Source organism: Mus caroli, unplaced genomic scaffold, assembly GCF_978045245.1.
Source record: "Mus caroli unplaced genomic scaffold, Mus_caroli_1 scaffold_1, whole genome shotgun sequence".
Taxonomy (NCBI): Eukaryota; Metazoa; Chordata; class Mammalia; order Rodentia; family Muridae; genus Mus; species Mus caroli.
The window spans coordinates 27835230-27854246 of record NW_028227256.1 but is presented as its reverse complement, the minus strand read 5'-3'; positions in this window follow the sequence as shown (position 1 = coordinate 27854246).

Here is a 19017-nt window from a genome sequence, read left to right as displayed (position 1 = left end):
ACATGCCCAGCTAGAGGAGTCCTAGGTAAGTCTAGATCCTTTTGAGTTGACAATGAAAATCAGTGTTAACCACCTTGTTAATCTGGAAGCCAAATGCTACCTTTAAGTCAAACTTTCTAGCCATTATCCCCATAAGCTCATGACCATCTCATAATGCAAAATGTATTCAGTACAACTTCAACAGTTCCCATGGTCTTTAACAGTTCCAACACTGTTTAAAACCCCCAAGTTCAAGTTAAGTATCTCCTGACACTCAAGGTGATGTACCTGTGAATACCTACAGAATAAAACAAACAAAAACAAAACAAAAAAACCCTGCAAACATCCAGTAGACAGTATCAGAGAATAAGCATTCCCAATCCAACAGGGAATAATAGAGACATGGCTTGGGCCAAAACTCAGCCGGGTAAATGCCAAATCTTTCAACTATGTGTCCTGTCTAGCACATGGGATTTATGGTATACTGCTCCAGGCTTCAAAAGAGTCAGGTAGCCACACACCTGCAGTTATGATGCCTGCAGCATAGACAGCCTCTTTCTTGGACTGGTTCCATTCTTACTAGGATGGTGTCCTCAGTGGATAGCCCATGGTTCTCGTACTTCCAATATCATGGTGTCTCCACTGTGATTTAGGGTTCAGCATTGTGGATAAACACAGTGGCTTCACTGCCGAGACCCCAGCTCTTTGTTAGCAATAAGAACAGGGTCAAAACCCAACAGACCACCACTCAAACTTAAGTGTCTCTGCAAGGCAAACTTTTCTTCCGTACAAAGTGTGCCTGGCTACAGAGCTGTAGATGGAGTGCACAGGGTCATGATGGCCTTGTACCCATAGTGCAAGAGGGAACTTGGCAGTTCCTCATGGGTTGGAATCCAGTCTCAAAATCTGTGTTTAGTTGACAGTCTTGAAGATTAGCAGAAAAGGAAACTGAAGAGAGGGTACAGGGAGAAGGGAGTTACAACAAATATTCCAGGATACACAGCAATGCATTTCAATTTTAGACATGTGGATTTTTTTATTGGATCCAATTTGGCTGAACACACCCAGATTTCTTAACAAAGGAACAGGGTAGATGTGAAGGAAAACAGACATACAAAGGTTAGATTTACTTGACAAAGATGGCTAGGTTTATCACCTTTGCCCCACGTTAATTACACATTTTTCTTTCAAGTTCCCTTAATCAGTGCTAGATCTATTATTCCTGAGTGTCTTTTTTAAAAGGCTCTATGGGTATGGGTTTGGAGGTTGATTGACAGTAGCTGTTTCTTTTAGCCTCTGGACTAAGCCTCTAATACAGGGCCTTAAACAACAGCCTATTAGAATCATAGCTACAGTTATTATAATTAAGGATGTTAGAGAAGCAATCATTCCTTTTGCATTTACCCAACCACTGTTCCATTAAGTTAGTGAGAGGGTTGTCTGCTCCTGAATTTTCTCATTAGAGCAAGCATTAAAACCCTGAAGAGCCCTGGTAATAGTCCCATCTGGAGCTCTGTTCCTAAAATTGAAGTGTAATATTGTTCCCTCCATAATTATATAAACTCTACGTTTTTCATCCAAAATCATGTCTAATGTTAATTTGTCCTCCCCAGTCATCTTACTAGTGGGGCTCAATTGTTTACCTGTCACCTTGATAGCATCTTGGGCAAAACTGATGAATCTTTGTTGCTTGTAATAAATACAATGAATCAATAATTTTGTTAGCAATCAATCATCAGAACAAAGCTGACTTGAAATTGGCAACTTTGTTTTAGAGCTTTGGGATTGTTTGTGACTCCTCAGAGACCCTTAGAGAATCTCTTTGAGAGACAGGCCTTCCTGGCCCCAGTTACACTGCCCATTGGAGTCAGTTGCTCTCTTCACATAGAGAGACTCTAATATAGCTACCTGCAGGATGTGGTGACTTTATAGCCCCAGGAGGCAGATGATGCTTCCTGTCTTTAACTGGGCAAAACACTACTGACTAGGTCTGGCAGGATCATTGCCCCAGGCCTCTCTGTCTAAGAGAGAGATGACACAATGCATACCTTTTGGATTAGAGAGCCATCTGTTTGGAAAGGGACCTGTTTCAGCCTGTGGTCAGGTTGCTAAGGACAATGACTTACTGTGTTTTAGCTATTTCTCCAGTTCATTCTATTGCATACAGCAAAGTAAATAAGTAGTTGTTGTCAATAAGCAGTACAAGCAGTGGTTTAAGTAAATAACTAAATAAATCAGTAAATCAGTTTCTATAACTTGCCTTCTCTACCATATTCTACTTCAGCTGATGATACAGAAATGCTGAAACCTGGCCACTTGATGTACATACTGATAGCAGTTGATTACTTAACTCAGTGAGTCAAAAGGGTATCTTTACCTGGGACTACTGGACCTGTCCATTGACTCAGATAATGGGAGCCATTTCCCTTAGGTCACATCTGAGGACTTGCACAAACACTTGAAATAAATTGGGAAAATATTGATGAGACAAGGATTGGCTCAGATCCAAAGGAGCAGGCTTTTGCTATATGGTTTTTTTTTTCCTTAGCTTTGGTAAAAGTATAATAATCCACTCAGTGTCTAAGCATGAGTTCAAGAAACAGAAGAGCAGGGACACTGTAGCCTTAGCTTTATATTTTTTCCTTAGAGGTCTTGTTGCTCCAGTTATTTCCTATTCTGGCCTGTTGTGAGGCCATCAGAGATTCTAATCCCTTTTGTATGGATTTATTATACTCTGATGATGACTACAGGGTCCATCACATTCCCTCTCTGCTTATATAGAGGTTTCTTGCTTAGCAATTTCCCTTTGGAGTGATAACCCTTATTCGGTGCTTCATGGTAACAGGCAGATCTGTAAAACTCCCAGACTTGAGTCCAAAGACTTCTGGAAAGTTGTATGACATCATCGTCTCTGAATATCTCTGGAGCTGTGAACCAGGACCCTGCATTAAGTAAGCTTCACACCATCAATGTGTCCTTCTCTCTGATTCAATGTCCAGGATGACATGACCCTCAAGGGGTACTGTGCCATCTTGGTGTTTCTTATGTTGGTCTGTGCAGAGTTGCCCAGACGTGCTAGGTGCCTATTTGGGCTCTTCACTGCATTGCCCCATGAGCTTTGGTTCTGGGTATCTTCACCAGTATGGAAAGCACCAAAGACTCAGTACCCAGGGGATACCACAAAAGGCTGTGGGATGTATTTCCCCTGGGAGGGAGTCTGGCAGCCTCCTTGAGTGGGCTAGAATCCTGGAGAGTTCCTCAAACTGTCAAGGATGAGATTGAGGTCACAAACCAATGGGCTGCAACTCAAATTTAGGTGTCTTGGCAAAGCTAACTTTACTTCAAGACAGAAGGGTATATGGCTGCAAAATTCTGAAGAGTAAGCTAACCTGGTCATAATGAGCTCTGCCTTTTATCCCTTAATGCAAAAGGAACATAGCTGTTTTTCCTTGCCTGAATTCAAATCTCGCAGTCTACAGTTGATCGGCCAACTTGAGGAATGGCAGGAAAGGAAAACAAAAAGATGGATATGGGGAGAAGAGTGTAGAGCATTCTAGGAATTGTGGCAATGAGTTTGGATCTTAGAACCGTGGATCTATTAGCAATTGGATTATATAGACAAACACGTGCATATTTCTCGACAAAGTAACTGGGTGGTCGTAAAAGGAAAATAGACATACAAATGCTACCTTTGTGTGACAAAAAAGACTAGGTTTCTTACATCAGATACACACTGCCTGGCTGGACTAGCTTTTAAGAATCTTGGCGTAAGCTCCCATGACCCTCTCACTTGACTATTTCATGTATATAAAACCAGTACCACATGGAAAATACTCCCAAGTTCTGCTGCTGACTTGACATGCTTCTGCTTCCTTTGGATACAGTTGCATCCACCTCTGTGTGATGACCCTGTGGGTGGGTGTTGGGGAACACTTCACTACACTGATGTTTTTGAGCAAGAACCCACTTCAGCAGTACTCTCCATTTGGATTCTTCCTTTTGTGCCTGCCTGCCTGCCTGCCTTCCTTCTTTCCTTCCTTCCTTCCTTCCTTCCTTCCTTCCTTCCTTCCTTCCTTCCTTGTGTGTTTTGTGTGTGTGTGTGCTCATGTGTATGTGCATATGGAAGCCAGAAGTCAACCTTGCGGGTTGTCTATATTGGTTTTTGAGATGGAGTACCCCACTGGTCTAGAACTTGCCAACTAAGCTACACTGGCTAACTAGGAAGCTAATTAGGATTACCTTACATAGATAGTTGGTTTTCAAAAACATCAGAAGTCCACAGAATGTGACATTTAATGTTATTTATTCATTTGCTGTTGAGACCAGTCTGCTCCTGACAGCTTTCCCTGTCTTGGATTCAAAGAAGATACTGAGCATCTTTGAGTTATTCCACTTGTGACAAAATAGCCACTAGGCAAGAATTGCCTCATGTCATCTACAGACATAATACTGTCCAAAGAAAGGACACAGTTACAAGTTAGGACAGCTTGATTCTGCTGAGACAGAGTAGGCCAGTCCTTAATGTTCCTGTTTCTCTAAGTCTGTCAGATGACCCTGGCCAGTAGGCTGAAGACTGATGCTCCAACATTGAAGTCCAGTGTTGAAGTAAGGGACTGTCCAGGTGATCAGCGATCTCTATGGATTGGCTAAGTTTTGGAAGCAGTTTTAGGGTTCCTATATATTTTCAGTTAATATGAGTCATTCTTGGATTTTTATTTTGAAAGGAACAGTTTTGAGAGGATGGTTTTCAGATGGCATTCAATCTAAAGCCAAGCCATAGCCAGATGTAGACTTATAAGTCTTTTAAGTAAGGATACATGGCAAAGGTTCTGTTTAATTAACAAAGATGATGGACTGGGTGTTAGGTCTCTTGTATTTTAAAAATTACAAAATAGGAATAGTTATGTTCAATTATATCAGAGATAAAATAGTCTTTTAATTGGACAGAAAGGGGGAAACATTGTGGATAGCCCTGGGGCTAATTATATTTGATGTTAATTCCATTCTCCTGTGAGTGGTTGCAAACAAGGAATGAGTCAGCACTCAGATGATTTCCTGTAAACTTGCTTCCCACATTAATTTGTAAATTAAAGAAGAGCTGATGATTGGGCAGATAAAAGGGAAGGTGGAGGGGGAGCTGTGGGGGGTTGGGGAGAGAAGAAGGAGAAAATGGAAGAGGAGAGGACACAGAGGAGGAGGAAAAAGGAGAAAAGCAGAGTAGAAGCACATGGCCTAGAGAAACTGCAAGTTCTAAGGGGTCTCATAGATGTGGAAGATGGTAGTGTAGCGGTAGATCTGCCCAATCTAGGCGCACATCATGTAATCATATTAACTGTGTTGTGTTTTCATTGCCAGAGTTTATTTGGGAGGAGATTTACTGCAACAGGTCTAGAACTTGCCAACTAAGCTACACTGGCTAACTACGAAGCCCCAGGAATCTGCTTGCCTCTGCAGTCCAGATCTGGAATTTAAAATGTGTGTCACCACATATGGCTTTTAAAAGTGGGTTCTGGGTAATCTCATACCCTCACGCTAGAGAAGCAAAGCCCTTTGCAGACTGAGTTGTATCCAGGGCTCAGGTTTCCTCCTTTCAAGTGAATTTACACTCTCATAAGTTGGAGGCTTTAATGGGTGGTCTTGGCCTCAATCCTATACCCTGGTGCAGAGCAACCTGTTTCTTTCTAGTGGTGCTGATCTCTTTCACCAGTCCATCTGCTTTCTCAGCCTCTTTGAAACTTCAAAGCCATTTTGTTCCCATCCACATGGAACATGTGTTCCTATCTGTCCACTTCACTTTGTCGCTCTTTCTCTCACTGTACACCCCAATAAAAGAAGTGAGCAGTTCCCATGATGTAGACTTAAAGCTATTCTGTTTTGATATTTCCTCCATCGAAATATTCCACTACTTTTTTTATTCAGCTCCACTCAAGTTCTCTTTAAAATTATTACTATCAGCCAGACATAGTCAATAATCTCAGGGAAAGAGTCCCCAGAGGAACTCATTTCGATGATGCTGATCTTTTATGAACCTCAACTGATTCTTCAGCCTCAGCACCAACTGTCCCAGTAACAAAACTTTTACTTCAGTGGTGCTAGTCTTTCGTTAAGTACAGCTGATCCTTCAGCCCCAGCTAACCAGAAACCACAGATTCTTAATTTGAATCACACACATAGTCTTAATAGAGTGTGAGATATCAAACTTCCCTCTGAAATTTTACAAGCAAGGCCTCCATTGTGGCACTGTTCTTAGAATTAACTCCCACAATGGCAGCTCATTAAGTTCTGAGCACTCAGTGGCCTTTCCAGTCCAAAGTTCTCAACATTTCCACAATCCCACTGGAAAACAATATGCTTGGGTCTTCCACAGAAACAGTTCACTCTGTGATACCAATTTTTCTCTTATGTATCTATTGCTGTGATAAATGCTGGGATCAAAAAGGTAGTGTATTAGTTACTTTTCTATTGCTTCGAGAAAACACTATGCTCAAGGCAGCCTTCAGAAAGAAGGCTTTATTTGAAACTTCCCAGAAGATTAAGTTCATAATGCAAGAGACAGCATGGGATCAGGAGGTAGGCATGTGACTGGAACTGGAAGCTGAGCTTTTATTTATTTATTTATTTATTTATTTATTTATTTATTTATTTATTTTTTGGTTTTTCGAGACAGGGTTTGGCTGTCCTGGAACTCACTCTGTAGACCAGGCTGGTTTCAAACTCAGAAATCCACCTGCCTCTGCCTCCCGAGTGCTGGGATTAAAGGCGTGTGCCACCACACCCGGTGGAAGCTTTTAAGGCTCACAGTTCAAACCACTAACAAGAAGCAGAGAGAAAAGGGAAATGGGGCATGGCTTTTGAAATCTTGAAGTCAACCATCAGTGACATACTTCCTTCAGCAGGACCATACCTCTTAAACATAAACATTGTCATCAATTGGAACCAAGTATTAAAATGCTGGACACTATGAGAGACAACTCATTCAAATTAACACTAAGGGGGCTGATTGAGTGAGTAGTCACAGTCTATCACGAAAGGAAGTCAGAGCAGAAAATCAAAGCAAGAACTTGAATCAGAAGCCATGGAGCAATGCTGCCTCCTCGTGCATCACTCAGCCTGCATGTTATACAGCCCAAGACCACCTCCTCAAGGGTAGCGCCACCTACAATGGTCTGAGCCCTTACACATCATTATTCATCAAGACACTGCCCTCACATACTTGCCTACAGGACACTACAATGATAGAGAGGTTTTCTCAGTTGAGGCTCCCTCTTCTCATAAGACTCTAGTTTGTGGCAAATTGCCAAAAATAACTGGAAGAGCATCTTTGCTGAAAATCAGGTGGCTGGGACGTGGAGAATGGCTCAGTGGTTACAAGCACTCTCTGCTCTTTCAGTGGGCAGGAGTTCAGTTCCTAGGCAACTCATAGCTTGTAACTCTACTTCCAGAGACTCTCATGCCCCATTTTGGCATTTGTGGACACTACACATACAAACACACACACACTCACACACACACACACACACACACACACGACTCTCATGCCCCATTTTGGCATTTGTGGACACTACACATGCAAACACACACACACACACACACACACACAATTACATTTTTATTTCTGGAAAAAAAAAAGGCAAGAGAATCAGGTGCCTGGCTAAAGTTGTATGAGCTTGTCTCTTGGCCCTCTATTCTATTTGATTGCTCTACAATTGGTTGTCTTTATGTCATGTTTGTGCTGTTTTTTACTATACTTTTACTGTGGGAACTAAAAGGGGCTGGGGAAGAGGGGGGAGGATAGCCCACGTCTGGTCAGAGTTCCTCTTATGCTCTGGGCAGGTTGATGCAGAAGGGCTGCCAGATGCTTTCCACTCTGCCCCAGGTGAGCATCTAAGCCACTGACCCCACTTGACTGGGGGGGGGGTGAAGGGGCAGTCCCCAACTGGGGGCTCCAGAGCTACACCCTGTAGCCCTGGGGTTATGGGAGAGAGGGCTGAGGGAGAGAGGTTTCCAAACAGGCAAGAGTAAGTGCAGTGGGCCTTTATGAACAGAGACAGTCTATGATTTTAGAGCTTTATTATAGAAAGGCGGGGGGTTAGAGAAAAGGTAAAAGAGAGAGAGACTGGCCATGGCCAAGAAGAGAGAAGGGGAGAGAGAATGAGAGAAGAAAGGCTAGAGAGTAAGAGGGAGAGAATGGGAGGAGAGAAGAGAGGAGAAAGTAAGGAGAGTAAGAGAAGTAAGAGCAAGAGAGTGAGAAGGGGCCAAACAGCCCCTCTTAAGGTATGCTGCTATCTTTAATGTTGCTAGGTAACTGGGGAAGAGTTTAGCCTGAAGGTCAGAAATTTGGGACATTTCCTATGTGACTGCTAGCCATGCTTCTCCTGTGGGGGCTGAGGGGGTAGTAACTTCGACAGGAGCCAGGGTTCCAGGAGACATGAGAGAACTCCTTCCATCCCAGGTAGGTGAATTATTACCACTGGGTCCTGGGGTTCAGACCTCAGCTCTACTGGAGACCAGACTGTCTTTGCATAGCCTAATGCCCCACATAGGACTATACCGTAATTTTTAGTATAGAGCAAGTTGAAGAATGGTAATTTGTCTAGTATGGTTCTTTTTGCTAAGAGTTTCTTTGAGTGTCTGGGATTTGGGGGGTATTTTGTTTTTTAATTAATTAATTAATTACATCCTCAATGCTGCCACCCTTTGAGGTCATCCCTTCCCTTCATCCCTAAGGGACAGTCCCTCCCTCCATCATTCCCCTCCCTGGTGCATCAAGTCTCTGCAGGATTAGGCCCATCTTCTCCCACATGGGCCAAACAATGCAGCCTTTCGCTATGTACATGCTGGGAACCTTGGTTCAGCCTGAATATGCTCTTTGGCTGGTGGCTCAGTCTCTGCAAGCACTCAGGGATCCAGGTTAGTTGACATTGTTTATGGCCATCTCCTTGAGGGCCTTTCCATCACTTCCCCTAACTCTTCTGAAGAGGTCCACAACCTTCATCCAATGTTTGTCTATAGATATCTGAAAGACCCACAATGTGAGGACTCCCCCACGTTTTGACTCAGGAGAGGTGACACTCAAAAACACTCACGAGAAATGGTCTTGCTGCAAACTGCAAGAGGACTTTTATTTCAAGAGTGCTCTCGGGCCCACAGTCATACACCATGCAGGGGTAGAGGACCGTGGTGCCCCAGTAGCTGGATAAAGGAGTATTTAAATGAAGAAACCACAACTCAAGGGAGTGGGGAGGGTATTGTTGGCAAATACCAAAAATACCAGTTAAGAGTCACGAGGAAGTGCAAAGTCACAAGAGTCACAAGGAATACCTGGTAATTGTGCAGGTTATTTCTCAAGACAGTTTCCATGAGCCTCTAACAATAGCACATTTGCATAGCGGGTTCCATGAATGGTCAGGGTGACCCTTTTTGAACAAACACTCCCTGAACCCAGGAAGTAGGTGAGGGAGGAATGTTACTATCTGTTTTATGATTAGCATGCCTTGAAGCATTGAGTCACAAAGGTCACATTCTCAAGCCTGGGCCTAACGGCCTAGTTTTTATGTTTTTATGTTTCACTTTTTCATATCCACATCTGTCCTGGACAGCTGCTGAGCAGACCCTCACAGATGTCAGCCATGCTAGGCTCCTGTCTGCAAGGACATCATAGCATCATTAATAGTATGAGAGATTGGTGCCTGCCCATTGGATGGGACTCAAAATGGGCCAGTTACTGGTCAGACATTCCTTTAGTTTCTGCTCCAGCTTTGTCCCTGAATTTCCTTTAAACAGGACCAATTTTGTGTCAACAGTTTTGAAGGTGGGTTGATGCCTCCATCCCTCCACTGGAGGTTCCTGTTTGGTTATTGGAGGTGGTCTCCTCAGGTTCCATATTCGCACTTTTGGTCATTTTGGCTAAGATCACCTGGAAGCCTCCCTCAATTCCAGGTCTCTGGGACTTCCTAGAGAATTCCCCCACCCCACCCCCAACCCTGGGCAGCTGGTATTTACATTTATTCTGCTGGCCCTCTGGACCTCTTCCCATGCCTGATCCTGTCCCCAAATTTTCCTTGCCCTCCCCTCTCCCACCCAAACCCCTCCTTCTCTCTACCTCCCATAATTATTTTATTCTGCCTTCTAAGTGAAATTTAAACATCCTCACTTGGGCCTTCCTTCTTGCTTAACTCCTTTAGGTCTGTGGGGTATATCATTGATATTGTGTACTTTTTGGCTACTATCAGTGAGTACATACCATGTATATCTTTTTGGGTCTAGGTTATCTCACTCAGTATGAGATCCACCAATTTATCTGTGAAATTCACGAAGTCCTTCCTTTTAATAGCTGAATAGTATCCCACTATTTGTACCACATTTTCTATATCTATTCTTTAGTTGAGGAACAACTGGGTTGCTGGGGTTGTTGGCAGATCCAACTAGGATGGGTGGCTGAGCAGAATTTCAAGCTTGGGACCCCCCCAAAGGTTTGTTTCCACAGGGAGGCAGGAAACTCACAGGGTCCTGAAAGACTCCTTGAAAATGGGGAGCTGGATTTTCTTTTCTGTGCTTACATATGAATCTTAAGACTTTTTTCTATTTCTGTTAGTACTATAATTTTTATTGGAATTGCATTGAATCTGTTCTTGCAGAAGAATCACATTCTGTTCCTTGAGTCCACATAATGGCTCACAACCATCTATAATTCCAGTTACAAGATATCTGAGACCTTCTTCTGACCTACAGCCACCAGGCATGAACGTGTTGCACATATATACATGCAGGCTGTACTAATTAGGGTTTTATGATTGGGAAGAGACACAGTGATCACAGTAAACCCTATAAAGAAAATCATTTAACTGGGGCTGGCTTACAGTTTCAGAAGTTCAGTCCATTATCATCACGGTGGGAAGCATGGTGACATGCAGACAGACATGGTGCTGGGGTAGGAGCTTGAGAGCTGTACATCTTGATCTGCAGGCAGCAGAAAGAGAGAGCACCTCTGGGCTTGGCATGGCTATTTGAAACCTGAAAGTCCACCTTCAGGGACACATATTCTCCAACAAGGCCAACATATTCTCCAACAACTCCTGGGAGCCATTCTTATTTAGTCAACACACAGGTGAAACAGTAATATACATGAAATATTGTTTATTTTTTAAAAAATCTAAAGGTGTTTTATAATCTAATTTAGACATACATATATAAATGCATGTGAATTAAACTATGTGACATCTGACAATTTGTCAGATTCTAGGAAAGGTAAAGAAATTTAGAGTCAATGGAAGTAGATTAGATAACTGAAGAATGCTGAGTGATGAGTTTGTTTTAGGTGTCCATTTTGGTCCAGTTTGTCCCTGACTCAAGTTCCTAAAAGATAGTTTTGCATAATCCCAAGCCCTTGACCCCCACCCAGGAATGTGAAGCTGAAATCATCTTCTTTTTTTCTTTTTTTTTTTTTTATTTATTTATTATATGTAAGTACACTGTAGTTGTCTTCTGACACTCCAGAAGAGGGCATCAGATTTCGTTACAGATGGTTGTGAGCCACCATGTGGTTGCTGGGATTTGAACTCGGGACCTTCGGAAGAGCAGTCGGCGCTCTTAACCACTGAGCCATCTCACCAGCCCTGAAATCATCTTCTTGAGATGATATGACTAACTGCTGATTTGGCTTCTGTACCTTCTTATGCAGACATTCAAGGACTGTTTTGAGGCCACCTTGGCCATCTGATCTTGGCAGTGCCGAACAGACCTTAGAGTTTTTGCCTTTAAAAGCTCGTCCTTCACCCAGTTCTGCAGAGCATGTCTCTAATTTGAATTAGAGACTGTGGCCCTAATAATAGCTTTAAGAAATTTGCTTAATTATAATCTAAATGGAGTCTGGGGTCTTTTCCCAATGATCTTTTGAACTTCACAACATTGAAATTGTAATTATGGTTATTAGAAGATGGATACAAACAGAGCTTATTACACTATTTTGTCTCTGATTTTATTATGTCTATTTGAACAACTACCAAAATAAAGCATCATTAAAAGGATTGCTGTTTTATATGCAAACATTTCTTTTAACACATTTAGCTGTAATGCACACACACACATTTCTCGCTTCTTGTTTGTTTGGTTTTTTTGGTTTGTTTGGTTTGTTTTGAAGCTGGATCTTACTAGGTATTGTATGGCCTCAAACTCTATTCCTTGGCCTCTCAAGTACTGAGTCTTTAGGTGTGCGCAACCACGCTATAGTGGTTTGAATATGCTTGGCCTAAAGAGTGGCACTATTAGGAGCTGTGGCCTTGTTGGAGTAGGTATGGCCTCATTGGAGGGAGTGTGTCACTGTAGGCATGGGCTTTAAGACCCTTGTCCTAGCTGTCTGGAAGCCAGTCTTCTCCTGTTTGCAGTCAGATCAAGATGCAGATCTCTCAGCTTCTCCAGCACCATTCCATGCTTCCTGCCATGAAAATGGACTGAACCTCAGAACCTGTAAGTAAGCCAGTCCCAGTTAAATGTTGTCCCTTATAAGAATTGCCTTGGTCATGGTGTCTCTTCACAGCAATGGTAACCCTAAGAAACACACCTAACTTTACATAGCAATTTTATTTTATTTTTTATATTATTGAAGATATTTATTCTCTGATAGTTTCATACATGTATATAATAAATTTAAGTAGTTTTTCATCCCCTACTACTCTCATCCCCCTGCCTCTCCTTGATTGTGTGTGTGTGTGTGTGTACTTGAGAGAGAGAGAGAGAGAGAGAGAGAGAGAGAGAGAGAGAGAGAGAGAGAGAGAGAGAGAGGCTTGTATTAACAAATATGTGAGGTTATTTACTGGAGCATAGACACCTATGCAATGACTATAGGACTGAAGAAAGTGACTTCTACTGCCAGATCTTACCCCACCCCACCCCCTGGGGTTTTAGCTACTTTTCCTGTTGATATGATAAAATACTTTGGCTACTTAAGGGAGGAAGGGAATATCCTGACTCACAGTTCCAGGGCGAAGTTCACTAGGCAAGAAGTCAAGATAAACCAGTTGGTCACACAGTATCCACAACTGGAAAGCAGAGAGTAGAAGATATACTGTGTCAAGATGAAGCAGATGGTCACACAGTATCCACAGTTGGAAAGCATAGAGTAGAAGATATACTGTGTCAAGATGAAGCAGCTGGTCACACAGTATCCACAACTGGAAAGCAGAGGGTAGTAGATACACTGTGCTTTTTTTCTCCGCTTACATTGTCTAGGATTCCTGCCCAGGAAATGGTCCTATCAGAAATGGAAATGAGTCTACCATCATCAATTAACTTAATCCAGATAATCCCTCACAGACACATCCAACGGTCCACCTCCCAGATGGTTCTAGGTTCTGTCAAGTAGACAATTAACACTGGCATTGTATCCAGCAACCATTAACTGCAAATTGTCCCCCAGTCATTTGTTCCCATCTTCCCAGGAGTAGTGTCACACAGTAATTTAGCAAGCCTGGAGTGAAACTCATAGAGATCTAAATATATAACCACAGGTCACAGCTCCTGCCTTGTGATTGATCCCTAGAGTGGAGGCAGTCTGATGGAACTCAGCTTTTAATCTGTGGAATTCAACACTATTCTAAGTAGTACTATCACAGTTGAGTTGTAAAACAACATCATAAATCAAAATGCACATAACTTATTGTATTAGCTAGGGTTTTACTGCTGTGAACAGACACCATCACCAAGGCAACTCTTATAAGAACATTTAATTGAGGGTGGCTTACAGGTTCAGAGGTTCAGTTCAGTATAATCAAGGCAGGAGCATAGCAGCATCCAGGCAGGCATGGTACAGGAGGAGTTGAGAGTTCTACATTTTTATCTGAAGGCTGCTAGTGGAAGACTGGCTTCCAAGCAGGTAGGATGAGGGTCTTAAAGCCCACACCTACAGTGACACACCTACTCCAACAAGGCCACATCTCCAAGTAGTGGCACACCCTGGGCCAGACATATTCAAACCATGACACTTATCAAATGTGGGTAATGGTTTGGCTATAAAGTAAGTACTCCTGCTATCCCCCAAAAGGACTTCTATGTTGAAAGCTAGGTTTCTAGCTGCTGCAGTCAACCATTAAGAGTTGATTGTATCTAGCTTTCCTATACAACATGTTCCAGGACAGCCAAGGCTACATAAAAAAGCCCTGTCTCTAAAAATAAACAAATGAAAACTGAGTTGATTGTACCGTGAAGACTTTGACATCATCACTATGTTAATGTATCTGAGGCTAGAAGAACTAGGCCACTGAGAATGTGTTTGGGGGAGCTATATATTGCCCAAGACCCCTCTTTGGCTGTCTCTGCATCCTTGATGCCCTGAGGTGAGCATCTGCGTTCTAACACATCCATCCTCTATTATGTCCTGCCTTACAATAGGACAGAAACACTGAAGCCAACCAACTATGGCCTATAATCCCCAAACCTGTAAACCCTAATAAGCTTTCCCTCCATTTATTTATTTTTTTTAATTTGAGATAGAATTTTACTACGTAGCCCTAGCTATATAGTTTGTGACAACCTCTCAAATACTAGAGGCATGACCAGAGGTTTTTCTCCCTTCAAGTTTCTCTCTCTCACCTTTATCGCAGCAAATGACTCTGACTACCACATATGATATTTGTCTACATAGTGTACTGCAGAACATCTGTTGTTTATGCTCATGAGGTCATGGATGGATGGAGATGCAGCTCGTGAGAGTGCCCAGCACCTTGAATGAGTAGCATAGCATGAATCATTAGCACAGGAAAAGATAAGCATTTAAAGTGTTGTCTCCACTGAATATGTGTCACATGAGCATCATCATAAAACTGAAAGTTTTAAGTTGTGGGTCATCTGTATTTACCCACAGAAAGGGTTCACACTGGTATCTGAGGCTGTTGAAGTCTTGGACCATAGAAAACCAAGTTCAAGTCTTCAGTTTCTCTAAATAGTACAGGAATCAGTTGGATCATTATTCTACATAAGTCATTTCATTTCCAAATCATCCTTAGTTTATTACAGGAAGTATTGACAACTCTTAAGATATGAGGTGAGGTATCTCTTCTGTAGTTTATAAATATTCAAGCTCAGTGATATTCTTAACCAATGGGAACTTGTCATTAGCCAAAAGCAATACTCAAGTAAGAGCAATTGTCTAGGCCTTTTTCTTTCCATCAGAAGTGCAACAGACCACACGCCTTTAATCCCAGCACTTGGGAGGCAGAGGCAGGTGGATTTCTGAGTTCGAGGCCAGCCTGGTCTACAGAGTGAGTTCCAGGATAGCCAGGGCTATACAGAAAAACCCTGTCTTGGAAAAGAAAGAAAGAAAGAAAGAAAGAGAGAGAGAGAGAGAGAGAGAGAGAGAGAGAGAGAGAGAGAGAGAGAGAGAGAGAGAGAAAGAAAGAAAGAAAGAAAGAAAGAAAGAAAGAAAGAAAGAAAGAAAGAAAGAAAGAAAGAAAGAAAAATAGAGGAGAGAAGATTCGGCACATTAAAGTGTCTGAGGGGCTAGGAGCATCAAGGAGAGGAGGGTTTTTTTATTATTATTAATTATTTTATTTATTTACATCCCAAATATTGCTCTCCTTCTCAGTCCCCCCTCAAAGAGTGCTTTCCCCCTTCCCCCTTCCCTTTGCTTCTGAGACGGCCACCCCATCCTCCCTCCCTGGAGTATCAAATCTCTACAGGATTAGGTACATCCTTCTCCCACTGAAGCCAGACAAGGCAGTGCTCTGTTACATATGTGCCTGGGCCCATGACCAGCCCATATGCTGGCTCTTTGGTTGGTGGCTCAGTCCTGGGAGCTCTGAGAAGTCCAGGTTAGTAGACAGTGTTGTGCTTGCCATCCCCTTCAGTTCCTTCAATTCTTCTCTTTTTTTTTTATTTGTTTTTTGTTTTTGTGTTGTTTTGTTTTGTTTTTTGAGATGGGGTTTCTCTGTATAATCCTGGCTGTCCTGGAACTCACTCTGTAGACTAGGCTGGCCTTGAATTTAGAAATCCACCTGCATCTGCCTCCCGAGTGGTGGGATTAAAGGCGTGCATCACTACGCCTGACTCTTTCAAACCTTCTGAGTCATCCATAGGGGTCACCCACACCCAGTCCAATACTTGGCTGTGAGTATCTGCATCTGTCTCAGTGCTGGTAGAGCCTCTCAGAGAACAGCCATGCTGGACTCCTGTCTGCAAGCACAACATGGCATCAGTCATATCATCAGGGATTGGTACCCAGTTGGGCTGGTTACTGATCAGCCCTTCCTTCAGTAGGAAATACTATTAAGGAGAAGAATTTTTTAGAAGATCAGAGCAGATTTTTTTTTAAGTAAGTTTTTGTAAACTTTTAAAAGCATCAATGGGGAATTAATTAGGCTATTTGATAAATAAAATAATATATTCTAGACAAATATCACCTTTGTATTTTAGTTTCCCAAGGTTAAATATAAATCATAAATGCTTGAACTGGGCATGGAGGTGCACCCCTATAATCCCACCCCTTGGGAATCTGAAGCAGGAGAATCAACCTTCAAGGACAGCACAGTGAGAGATTAGTAAACAAGTCTAAAGTAGCAGCTCAAACTGTGGGTTGCAACCCCAATGGATCCTTTCACAGGATGCTTGTCAGATATGCTACATATCAGATATTTACATTACAGTTCACAATAGTATCAAAATTACAATTATACACTCTCAGTGAAATGAGAGCATATTTAATGCCAGTTTCCTATATAGCAATATCGGATATGAGACTGTAATGAAGAACTATATCCCCTAGCGTGGTGGTGCACGCCTTTAATCCCAGTACCCGGGAGGCAGAGGCAGGTGGATTTCTGAGTTCGGGGCCAGCCTGGTCTACAAAGTGAGTTCCAGGACAGCCAGGGCTACACAGAGAAACCCTGTCTTGAAAAAATAAATTAAAAAAAAAGAACTATATCTATAATCATTTTTTATAGTCATTTTTTTAAAGATAGGCCTCCAGGCTGACCTAAATCTCACTATGACCCTTACCCTAGCTTTAAACCACAGCAATACTAGTAGATCATCCTCTCAAGTGCTAGGATTATTGAAATAAACCAACCATACTTGTACTTTATAAACTTTTAAGGGAACTCATTGTGAATTTAGTATTTTATGCCTGGCTAGAATATCTGACAGTTATGAGGATAAAGGGATATATTTTAAGCATATGAGAATTCATCTTTCCAGAGAACACTATTGAAATAGGTAGTTTGACAAAACCATGGAGTAAAACTGAGTCCAATGGATGAGAATATGGAAACAATTAAGCTAAGCCAGGGGACAAAGTTTGTCCAGATGGAGGCAGGAACCAGACTGTCTGGCAATAGATAGTAACGTGCAGAATGGATATTGCTCAGCACACCCTAAAAAAACTATTGTTCTTTTGTCAGTAAAACAAAAGAGAAGCAATCACAAATAGCTAGAAGATTTCTGAGAATGATGGCTTAAATGTAAAGCAAACTAAACACAGAAAGACTTTAACAGCTAGGTGAATCTTAAAACGAAAGGCAGTTTTACTTAATGTTTGCAATGTTGTTTGACTGGCATAGGGTTGTAAAATTCAGTTTTTAACAAAGAAAAATCTTATTTGACTTCACATCATACTAAAAAATATTAACATAATCAGGCTATATATTATTTTGCATAAAATTATAAAAATCACTCTACACAAAATACCCCCATTTCATTTCATTATACCGAGGATTAAGTAATTTTTATTTAATGAATTAATTAAATTAAATAATTTATTTTCCATAGTTACATTTTTGAGACATGACAGACTCTTGATATTTTTAATAAATTTATAACAATAATTTTGGTTGGAAGTTTCAACAATTTTTATACTCTAGAAATTCATTCCTTTGTGGTAATATTTTTATTTGGCTCTAGTTATTGCTAGGTACCATTCAGCAGCCTTGAAACTTATCAAATCTGATCACATATACTTGAGTTTTATTATAATACCTACATCTACCTACTTCAGCTGGAAATGGCATTCTCCAATCAGTTTTTTAAAAAAGATCTCTCCCCCTCCCCCTCTCCCTCTCTTTGGATAGCCCTTCTGATTTTGCTTTGTAGACACAGCATCCCTGTTTTTTGTTTTTGTTGTTGTTGTTGTTTTTGGTTTTTTCTTTTAGATATATTCTTTATTTACATTCCAAGTGTTATCTTTTTTTCTGGTTTCCTCTCCGAAAACTCCCATCCCATCCCTCAACCCCCCTGCTTCTATTAGGGTTCTCCCCCACCCACCCACTCCCTCTTCCTTAGTCTGACATTCCCGTATACTGGGGAATCAAGCCTTCAAAGAACCAAGGGCCTCTCCTCTCATTGATGTCCAACAAGGCCATCCTCTGCTATGTTTGCGACTGGAGCCATGGGTCCCTCCATGTGTACTCTTTGGTTGGTGGTTTAGTGCCTGGGAGTTCAGGGGGGTCTGGTTGGTTGATATTGTTGTTCCTCTAATGGGGGTATACTGCAAACCCCTTCAGCTCCTTCAGACCTTTCTCTAACTCCTCCACTGGGGACTCCTCGCTCAGTCCAATAGTTGGCTGGGATCATCTGCCTCTGTATTTGTCAGGCTCTGTCAGAGCCTCTCAGGGGACAGCTATATCAGGCTCCTGTCAGCAAGCACTTCTTGGCATCCACAATAGTGTCTGGGTTTGATGCTTGTATATAGGATGGATCCCTAGGTGGGGCAGTCTCTGGATGGCCTTTCCCTCAGTCTCTGCTCCACACTTTGTTTACATATCTCCGCCCATGGGTATTTTGTCGTCCCCTCCCCCTTTGTCTCTTTATTTTTATGTATATGAGTACACTGTCACTGTCTTCAGACACACTGGAAGAGGGCATCGGATCCCATACAGATGGTTGTGAGCCACCATGTGTATGCTGGGAATTGAACTCAGGACCTCTGGAGGAAGTACAGCTAGTGACTTTAACAGCTGAGCCATCTCTCTAGCCCTGCCCCAATCAGCTCTAACATATAGAAATTTGACCTTAGATCAGTGCTACCATTTTAAGAACAAACATTTCTTCTGACAC